The sequence below is a fragment of the Myotis lucifugus genome, unplaced genomic scaffold (genome assembly GCF_000147115.1).
Source record: "Myotis lucifugus unplaced genomic scaffold, Myoluc2.0 scaffold_90, whole genome shotgun sequence".
NCBI lineage: Eukaryota > Metazoa > Chordata > Mammalia > Chiroptera > Vespertilionidae > Myotis > Myotis lucifugus.
This window is the reverse complement of record NW_005871138.1, coordinates 3,713,477-3,723,058: the sequence shown is the minus strand read 5'-3', so window position 1 is coordinate 3,723,058 and position 9,582 is coordinate 3,713,477.

The following is a 9,582-nucleotide window of genomic DNA, read 5'->3' as shown; positions in this document are numbered from 1 at the left end:
TTTGTTTGGCTCCTATGACTTCTATGCTCCTGGAAGCTCCTGGAGGTGGGTGTGGAGTTGGGATTCCCTCTCCCCAGTGAGGGTGGGGGCGAGAGGGCTCTATGGGAGCTGTTCCTGGTGTGAAGGAGAGCAGGGGCAGGAGAAAGAGACCCCACTCCTAGGGATTAATATTAGAAATCCAATAAACAACCCAAGAACTATATTCTCCATATCATCAGGAAATGGAAATCTGGACATTTCACTTGTTCATGCTCAAGATGCCTCCATTAGCACACAATCCCTTTGGATTAAGCAATATCCTCTCCCAACTTTAGATTTTAGGATGTGAATGAGGAGACAAGACACTCCAAGTCCTTAATCCTCTAGTAGGAATGTGGAATAGTGTTCTCTGGAGATATAAAGTTGGGGGCAGGGCAGATCCAAGTAGTGACGAGAATGGGGAGTATTTGTTGGGCAAACTTGAATGACCTCGTGGCTCTGTTGTTGGCCCCACTGCCCTTGGACAAGGAAGCTCTCTGGAGGCCAAAGCCACAGGAGGAAGAGGAGCATTTTGGGTGGAGTGGGAAAAGTACAGGCTTGGGAGTCAGTGACCTGAGTTCTAGCCCAGCTTTGCCACCTCTGAAAGGCTCCCCAGTCACCATGGAAATGTCCCTAGGAAAGTGCCTTCTCATAACAAGCTAGACAGCAAGACTTACCTTCTGCCAGTTACTCCATCAGCAATAATTTATTTCACAAGGTCACTTTTGAAGAACCTGAATTATCTTTCTGCCTCTATTTCAATCACAGCCTTTCACACTAGATTAGCCGTGGGCAAACTACGCCCTGCGGGCCGGATCCGGCCCGTTTGAAATGAATAAAACTAAAAAAAAAAAAAAAAAAGGACCGTACCCTTTTATGTAATGATGTTTACTTTGAATTTATATTAGTTCACACAAACACTCCATCCATGCTTTTGTTCCGGCCCTCCGGTCCAGTTTAAGAACCCATTGTGGCCCTCGAGTCAAAAAGTTTGCCCGCCCCTGCACTAGATGGTACTATGCCTTCCCTTTCTGCAGCTTGGGATTTTTATGGAGACACAAATTCATCCACAATACCTGTGCTCCTGGAAGCTCCCATAATCTTTTACTCTTGAGTCACAGTAGAGCATACCATTGCTGCTTCTGGGCACTTCAATTGATGTCGCATCCTGTCCAGCCAGCATTGCCAAAGGCTTCGACATCACTTCCATGCCTCTTCCTGGAAGTGAGATGCTGCAGCCATTGGATGCTGGATTAAAGTCCATCCTTCCTCTGTGTCTGCTTTTTACCATCACTAGTCCTCACATCTGTGACGGAGCCTATGCATGTGTTGTCTGAACCAGTACATGTGCACATGGGGTGGCTGCAGAGGAGGCAGGGAGAGCAGGCACCTGGACCTTCCAGCTCCCATAGGGGACATGGGCTCAGCTTCCCACTCCTGAGACTGAGCTGGTGAATATGCTCTAATTGTAGGAACAGCGTTTATATACATAGCAGTCAAGAAATGAAGGTTGGCCCTGGCCGGTGTGGCTCAGTTGGTTGGATGTTGTCCGATGCGCTGAAAGGTCCTGGTTTGATTCCCAGTCAGGGCACATACTAACATACCAGGTTGTGGGTTTGATACCCAATCAGGGTGCATATGGGAAACAACAACCAATCAATCTCTCTCTCTCTCTCTCTCTCTCTCTCTCTCTCTCTCTCTCTCTCTCTTCCTCTCTCAAAATCAATTATATATTTTTTAAAAATGAAATGAGAGTTGTCTAAACCAATCTCATGCCACTGTGAGCACTGGGGCAGCTGCTCTGACCTTCCCTCCATTTCATCTTCTCGCCCCAGCTTCTGGCCTCGAGTTTAACCGATGATAAAAACGAAGGAAATTGGAGCTAGTAAGGCTTCCAAGGCATCATGGCCGATATTCACTAACCCCCCTAATGCCTCATAAAAGGCTTTTTCAACTCTGCATGAAGTGAAGGGGAGAGAGCAAGAATGACGGGGAAGGTAAGGTCTGAGCTGCATGATATTAGTGAAAGGACCACAGCTGCTAGCTGAAGTGCCCAGGATGAGCACCACAGCCTTAAAGTCCCTGGCTATTTGGGAGCAGTTCAGCAGCTACCAAGCTCCTCCCAGAGACACCGCATTCTCCAGCAGAGGAATTTCTGCTGAGCTGTAACCCTGATGTTACACCTGTAGGCTCTGTTCTGTGTGCACCGAGGGGTAAGCAGCCAGGGTCACTGATAATGACTGGACATTCTTTGGCCACTTCTGAGGCTCTCCTTGTCCAGATCCTCCTCAGATGAGGAGACTCTGTTCTAGCCAGCCATGTGTGTCTGCCCCCAGGACTCCAGCGTGACAAGGGTCATGCTCAGACCACTTGTTTCTCAGGTTGTCCCAGGGGCCTGAGCCACAATCTTCCACTGAATTTGGAATTGAAAGTCCCCGCTGACATAATCCGGATCTTCATCTTGCATTTGGGGAAACCGATTTCTACGGGTGTCATCAAAGTTCACACTAGGCATCAAGGGCAGAACTGAGGCCGGGAACTACCTGTCCTAATATGCTTGTTCTCTTTCTTTTTTAAAAAAATTTATTTCTTTATTGATTTCAGAGAGGAAGGGAAAGGGAGAGAGAGATAGAAACATCAATGATGATAGCGAATCATTGATCGGCTGCCTCCCGCACACATAATCCAGATCTCATCTTGCAGATGGGGAAACCGATTTCTATGGGTGTCATCAAAGAACCCTTCAGTCCTCAGGCTGACGCTCTATCCACTGAACTACCTGTCCTAATATGCTTGTTCTCTTTCTATAGGATGTTGACTAAGTCAGGAGGACTAGTCAGGAGGACTAGTAGCCTTAAAAAAAAAAAAAAGGCTTGTTGATCTATTCATTTTACCTGAACCAGAAATCAAGTTCATAGCAAGAATTCCAGGATAATAGAATGATTCGAACCAAAGTGGAGAATCAAAGATAATGTAATTTGGGGAGAAGATAAGAACAATTAAACGGTAAATGGACACTCCATAAAAGGCCAAGTGTTCTGCATCATTTTGGTGTCCTGTCAATAATCTTTCTGCTCCTCTAAATCCTGGCAGCATTTCCCTTCTGGGGGCAGATCTCAAATATGACCAGAGTTGTGCTTTCGATGGCTTGTAATTTGGAAACTGTGTTTAACAAGTTGTTTCCTGTCCATTCTTCTACGAGAGTGATGGAAGGGAAGTGTCCAAAGGAGATCTGAGAATTTCAAACAAACAAAACAAAAATCTTGGTGTGTGTATTGGATGAAGTCCACAAATTGACGAACATGCATTAGCAGATGGGACGTCAGTAGGTAACAACACGATGATTTTTTTTAACAAATGGCTTCAGTCTTTTAGTTCACTGAGCACTTGTCACTGGTATTTACTGATCCAGGCAAAGTAATTAATCATGCTTGGCTTTATCTTTTTTTCGGTTACAACATTAACAATACATATGTTTTTAAATGTCTTTTCCATAAAGTAAGTGGCCTTAATGCGGATAGCAGTTATCAGTTAACCAGAGCTCCTACGTTGAGAAGGGGGTTGTCAGTCCAGATCCAGTGAACTTGATTTTGCTGATGATTGTTAGCCAGTTTACATACCGGATGTTTGTATAGTGAATATTTCAGACTGTACCTATAAAAATTTTATTGATGTTCACAGGCATTCTAGCCATCAGAGCTGGTGCAGGAGTGGTGGCTGCCACGTTTTAACCACTGTTTCTCCCCTTCATGACATGAAGATTCATTTTCATTGTTTGAACTAGGATCTTCCTGTGGCTGAGGTTTAAGGACAGAAAGCGATCACTCTAGACCAGTGATGGCCAACCTATGACACGTGTGTCAGAGGTGACACGCGAACTCATTTTTTGGTTGATTTTTCTTTGTTAAATGGCATTTAAATATATAAAATAAATATCAAAAATATAAGTCTTTGTTTTACTATGGTTGCAAATATCAAAAAATTTCTATATGTGACACGGCACCAAGGTTAAGTTAGGGTTTTTCAAAATGCTGACACGCCGAGCTCAGAAGGTTCGCCATCACTGCTCTAGACTCTGAGTGAGCTCTTAACCCCCAAACCTCTCATGCTGTCTGTTTCCAAAATGGATTCAATAAACATCATTTTGTACACGTGTAGCCTACTGGATTCCCATGAATAAGAAAGATTTTCAAAACCTCCTAGATATCTAATTGCCCCCTTTTTCCTTTTATGTTTTTTTTTTAATGTGACATGTCAAACTTTTTTTTAAATTGATGAGAGAGAGAGAGAGAGAGAGAGAGAGAGAGAGAGAGAGAGATTGGTTGTCTCCCATACCCACCCCAATTGGGAATCAAACCCACAACCTGGGTATGTTCCCTGACTGGGAATCAAACCCATGACCTTTTGGTGTATGGGATGATGCTCCAACCAACTGAGCTGCACCATCCAGGGCAATCTATATCTATATCTATATCTATATCTATATCTATATCTATATCTATATCTATATCTAGCTATATCAATATTTATAGATCTATATATATAGATCTCTCTAGATATATCTATATATAGATGTATATATATATATATAGATATCTCTCTCTCTCTCCCTCTCTCTCTCTATATATATATATAGTCAGCTTCTTATTAGCTCCAATTGGTCTCACTGTCTGAATTTGCTGTGATGTCAAAAAATTGACCCACAAAGAGCAAGTTCTGAGTTGGGTGAGATAAATACATGCCCTGAGAATGGAGCTTTTTATGAAGCTACCAGAGAGGTCAAATACTGACAATTTTCTGGAGATGGAGCTTTGGAGTAGCGTAAAAGCCATTCTCCCCTTCAGTGGTGGCTGTGCTGCTGGTTTTCATGGGCTATAGTGCAAGTCTGCTGGCTTCCACACAGCTAGGAAGAAAAGGGATGGGAATAGGGCGAATCAAGCTTTCTCTTCTTCTGATATTCGCCTGTTTTTCTTGGTGTGTGTTTTTTTTCCACCTTTTTTTTAATTAAATAAACACTCCATGGATTGTTACAAGCCTTTGGTTAAGTTCTAAACTTCTGAAAAGGTTGATTTTGACAATATTTGTTAGTGTTCTAACTGCTTTCTGAAAATGCTTACCTCTGTAGTAGGGTTTTTTATGGAGGCCTGCTATCACATTAAAGTGAACTTCTAATCCTGTATCATTATATTCTTCTATCATTAGTAGACTAGTGGCCTGGTGCACAAATTCATGCACATTGAAAGGAAATTAATTAGAAGAAATATTTTAGTATCTCTATTCGCCATTTCTCTATAATAGAAGTGTCAACCAAATTCATGATCGACAATGACAGATCAAACACACACCTGAGATTGGCTTCAGGGAGAGCTTTATATGTATCACGAATGTGCGAGTCAACTTAGCCTGTTATAGATATAGAATAAACTTACTTAATTAGACCTGCTTTCTGATTTAGCTAAACTTTTTCCAGCCCAGTGAAGCACCCCAACTGCTCTTTCAGGTAATTGTCAGCAACACAGCAGTAAATATCAACACAAAGCAAATTATTATTGTAGATCACACAGGGAGAACAAAGGGCAAAATATTTAACTGCAGCATTGTTTGACTATATTCTGTGCAGTGAGAAAACCTGAAGTCATTTTAAAGGTCCACCGTTTCTTACTTCTTTTCAGTCAGGTCAAGTTTCTAAGCTTTCTAAATCTCCGTTTTCCAGCTAATGAAAAGAAAATAGGAGTCCACCAAGTCTCCTATCTACCTACTCCAAGACTTTTGTGAGGATCAAATGAGATGAGGCATGGGAAAACACTTCATAGATATTTGGTTACAGTGTAAAATGTTTGCACCTGGCTATAAAGCAAGTTGTGTTCCTGGGCTGAAGAAAGTGCAAGGAGGCTAGTCGCTATGGTGAGGAAGCCAGGCATTCTACGTGATGTCCTTACTTCTTGCCCACAGCCACCATTTCCAGGCTGGGCTGGGCTGTGGGCAGCATTTTGCATCATTGGGTCTCAGCAGCATCGGCTGCGATTTGTTGAGCTGTCGCTCCGGGGTGGTGGCGGGGACTGTGTCCACTTGGGGGAAGCCAAGTGTTGCTTTGTGGGCACCAGTTCTGCAGCACCATTTCTCTGTAAATGGCCAGGGTGCCTCACTGAAGTTCCTGTGTTGAGCGTCTGCCCCCTGGTGGTCAGTGCACACCAGAGCAACTAGTTGGAGGGACACTTAGCATATTAGCCTTTTATATTTATATACTAGAGGCCCAATGCACAAAGATTTGTGCAAGAATGGGCCTTCCTTCACCTGGCTGCCGGCACCACCTTGGCTCCAGCTGGAGCCACCTTTCCACCTTCCCACACTGCCCAGAGGCCCGGAGTGGCTGGGGCGGTGCGGAACACCTGCATCATTACCATGGTGACGACGCAAGTGTCCCACCCCACCCTTGGCCACTTGGCACCTGTTAGGTTAATTTGCATACTCACTCCTGATTGGCTGGTGGGCGTCATGAAGGTACAGTCATTTTGCATATTGTCTTTTATTAGTGTAGATACAGATTAACTGGTTAATCTATTAAATGATTAAGTGATTTTTCACATATTTTACTACTGATATGGAAATGATCATATGATTTTTCCCTTTACCTATTAATAGAGACTAGCCCCTTGACTTACTTTTGATTGTTAAACCAACTCTAGATTGTTGAAATAATTCCCCACTTGTTAATGATGTGTCACCATTTTCACATATGACAATATTAATTAGCTAATATTTTGTTTAAAATCTTTGCCTCATTTTTCTAGCAAGATTGGCACATAGTTTTCCTTGCATGCAATATCGTTGTCATGTTTGGTATTGAAGTTGCAATATCAAACTTCTTTGAAAACAGAATGGTCACAAGTGGGTTGTGGGACTGCAAACAGACAACTTGAGAATAGAAGTGCAGACGCTGTCTGGTTGGTGTGGCTCAATGGTTAAGCAACGACCCATGAACCAGGAGGTCACAGTTTGATTCCAGGTAGAAAACGAAGTGCAGACGCTGTAAGTTATTGGACTGTTAAAAACACTAGAAAGGGTTTTTTTTCCCCCTAAATTTGGATGAAACGCACAGAGGACAGGCTAAACTAGAAACTAGAGCTAGAAGAGAGCAATGTAGGTGCACAGTGAAAAAACAGCAGGAGGTAACTATAAGACTGCACTAGAAAGAAGAGGAACCTCACATCTGTCAAAATGGCTATCATCAAAAAATAACAAACAACACGTGTTGGCAAAGATGTGGCAAAAAGGGAGCCCTCGTACACTGCTGGTGGGATTGTAAATTGGTGCAGCCACTACAGAAAACAGTATAGAGGCTCCTCAAAAAATTAAAATTAGAATTACCAAATGATCCAGCAGTTCTACTTCTGGGTATTTATCCAAAGAAAACAAAAACACTAATTCAAAAAGATATATGAACCCCTATGTTCATTGAAGCATTATTTATAATAGCCAATATAGGGGAGCAACCTAGGTGTCTATCAATAGATGAATGGATAAAGAAGATGTGAGATATATATGTATGTATATATTATTTAGCCATGAAAAATAATGAAATCTGTGAAATCTAAACTAAACAGAAACAGATTCATAGAGACAGAGAACAAATTAATGGTTACCAGAGGATGAGGGGATGGGTGAAAAGGTGAAAGGGAATAAGAGGTACAAACTTCCAGTTGTAAGATAAATAATTCACAACATAGGGAATATAGTCAATAATATTGCAATAATTTTGTACAGTGACAGGTGCATACTAAACTTATCATGGTGATTCCTTCATAATATATATAAAAGTCAAATGACTTTGTTATACACCTAACACTAATATAATATTGTATGTCAACAATACTTTGATTAAAATGAAAGAAAGAAAGAGAGAAAGAAAGAAAGAAAGAAAGAAAGAAAGAAAGAAAGAAAGAAAGAAAGAGTAGTTAGTAGTCAGTGGGTAGAGTTGCTGTTCCAGAGAGCTATCTTTTTCCTCAGCATCTCTCTGCCTCCCACACCTGGTACCAATGGTCCTGTGTGCATCCATCAATATGGTTCTTACCATGACTTAAGATAGGTATGTCCTTTGCCAACAAGCAAGCAGAAGCAACACACACTTTCACAGGAGCACAGAAAGAGCTAAAAGGGTTATTTGGCCTACAGTTCACATTCCAAAATGACCTCATTAGACTTTTAACCTTAAAAACAGAAGGAGAGGGGGAAGATTAACCGAAGAATTTATATGCATATATGCATAACCCATGGACATAGACAATAGTGTAGTGAAGGCCTTGTGGGGGCACAGGGGGAGGAGGTTAATGGGGGGGGGGCATTTGTAATACTTTCAACAATAAAGGAAAATTTTTAAAAATATATTTTATTGATTTTTACAGAGAGGAAGGGAGAGAGATAGAGAGTTAGAAACATCGATGAGAGAGGAAACATCGACCAGCTGCCTTCTGCACATCCCCTACTGGGGATGTGCCCGCAACCCAGGTACATGCCCTTGACTGGAATCGAACCTGGGAGCCTTCAGTCCCCAGGCCGACGCTCTATTCACGGAGCCAAACCGGTTTCGGCAATAAAGGTAAATTTTTAAAAAATAAAGTAACTGCCCTAGCCGGTTTGGCTCCGTGGATAGAGCAGCGGCCTGTGGACTGAAGGGTCCCGGGTTCGATACCCGTCAAGGGCACATGCCCGCGTTGCGGGCTCAATCTCCAGTAGAGTGCATGCAGGAGGCAGCCAGTCAATGATTCTCTCTCATCATTGATGTTTCTATCTCGCTCTCCCCCTTTCTTCCTCTCTGAAATCAATAAAAAAATATTTTAAAAAAATAAAATAGAAATAAAGTAACTATTTCTATAAAATTAAAAACAAGCCTGGCCAGTGTGGCTCAGTGGTTGAGGGTCGACCTATGAACTAGGAGGTCACAGTTTGATTCCTGGTCAGGGTACCTGCCTGAGTTGCAGACTCGATCTCTAGTGTGGCATGCAGGAGTCAGCCAATCAATGATTCTCTCTCTTCTCTCTCTCTCTCTCTTTCTCTCTCTCTCTCTCTCTCTCTCTCTCTCTCTCTCTCTCTCTCTCCCTCTCTGAAATAAAAAAAATATATATATTTTAAAAAAAAAACCCCAAAACAAAAGAAGTCTATACAAAGTCATGGAGACCTAAAGACAGGGGTTAAGGTAGAAAATATCCATCACACAACTTAAACGTGTGTCTGTGCAGTCAGTTCACAATATATTCCCAGACTTGGTTAACTGATCTCCAATTCTCCATAATCTGAAAATTATCCTAGTAATAGCTCCTTATCTTGCTTGTCATGGTGCCTGTGTGTGTTTCAAGTGTTCATTTATTCAAAGTAAATTCTTCAAATGTACCCATTTCTTTTTTTTTTCTTTTTTTTTAAATTAAATCTTTATTGTTCAGATTATTACATTTGTTCCTCTTTTTTCCCCCCCATAACTCCCCTCCTCCCAGTTCCCGCCCCACCCTCCGCCCTCACTCCCCACCCACTGTCCTCATCCATAGGTGCACGATTTTTGTCCAGTCTCTT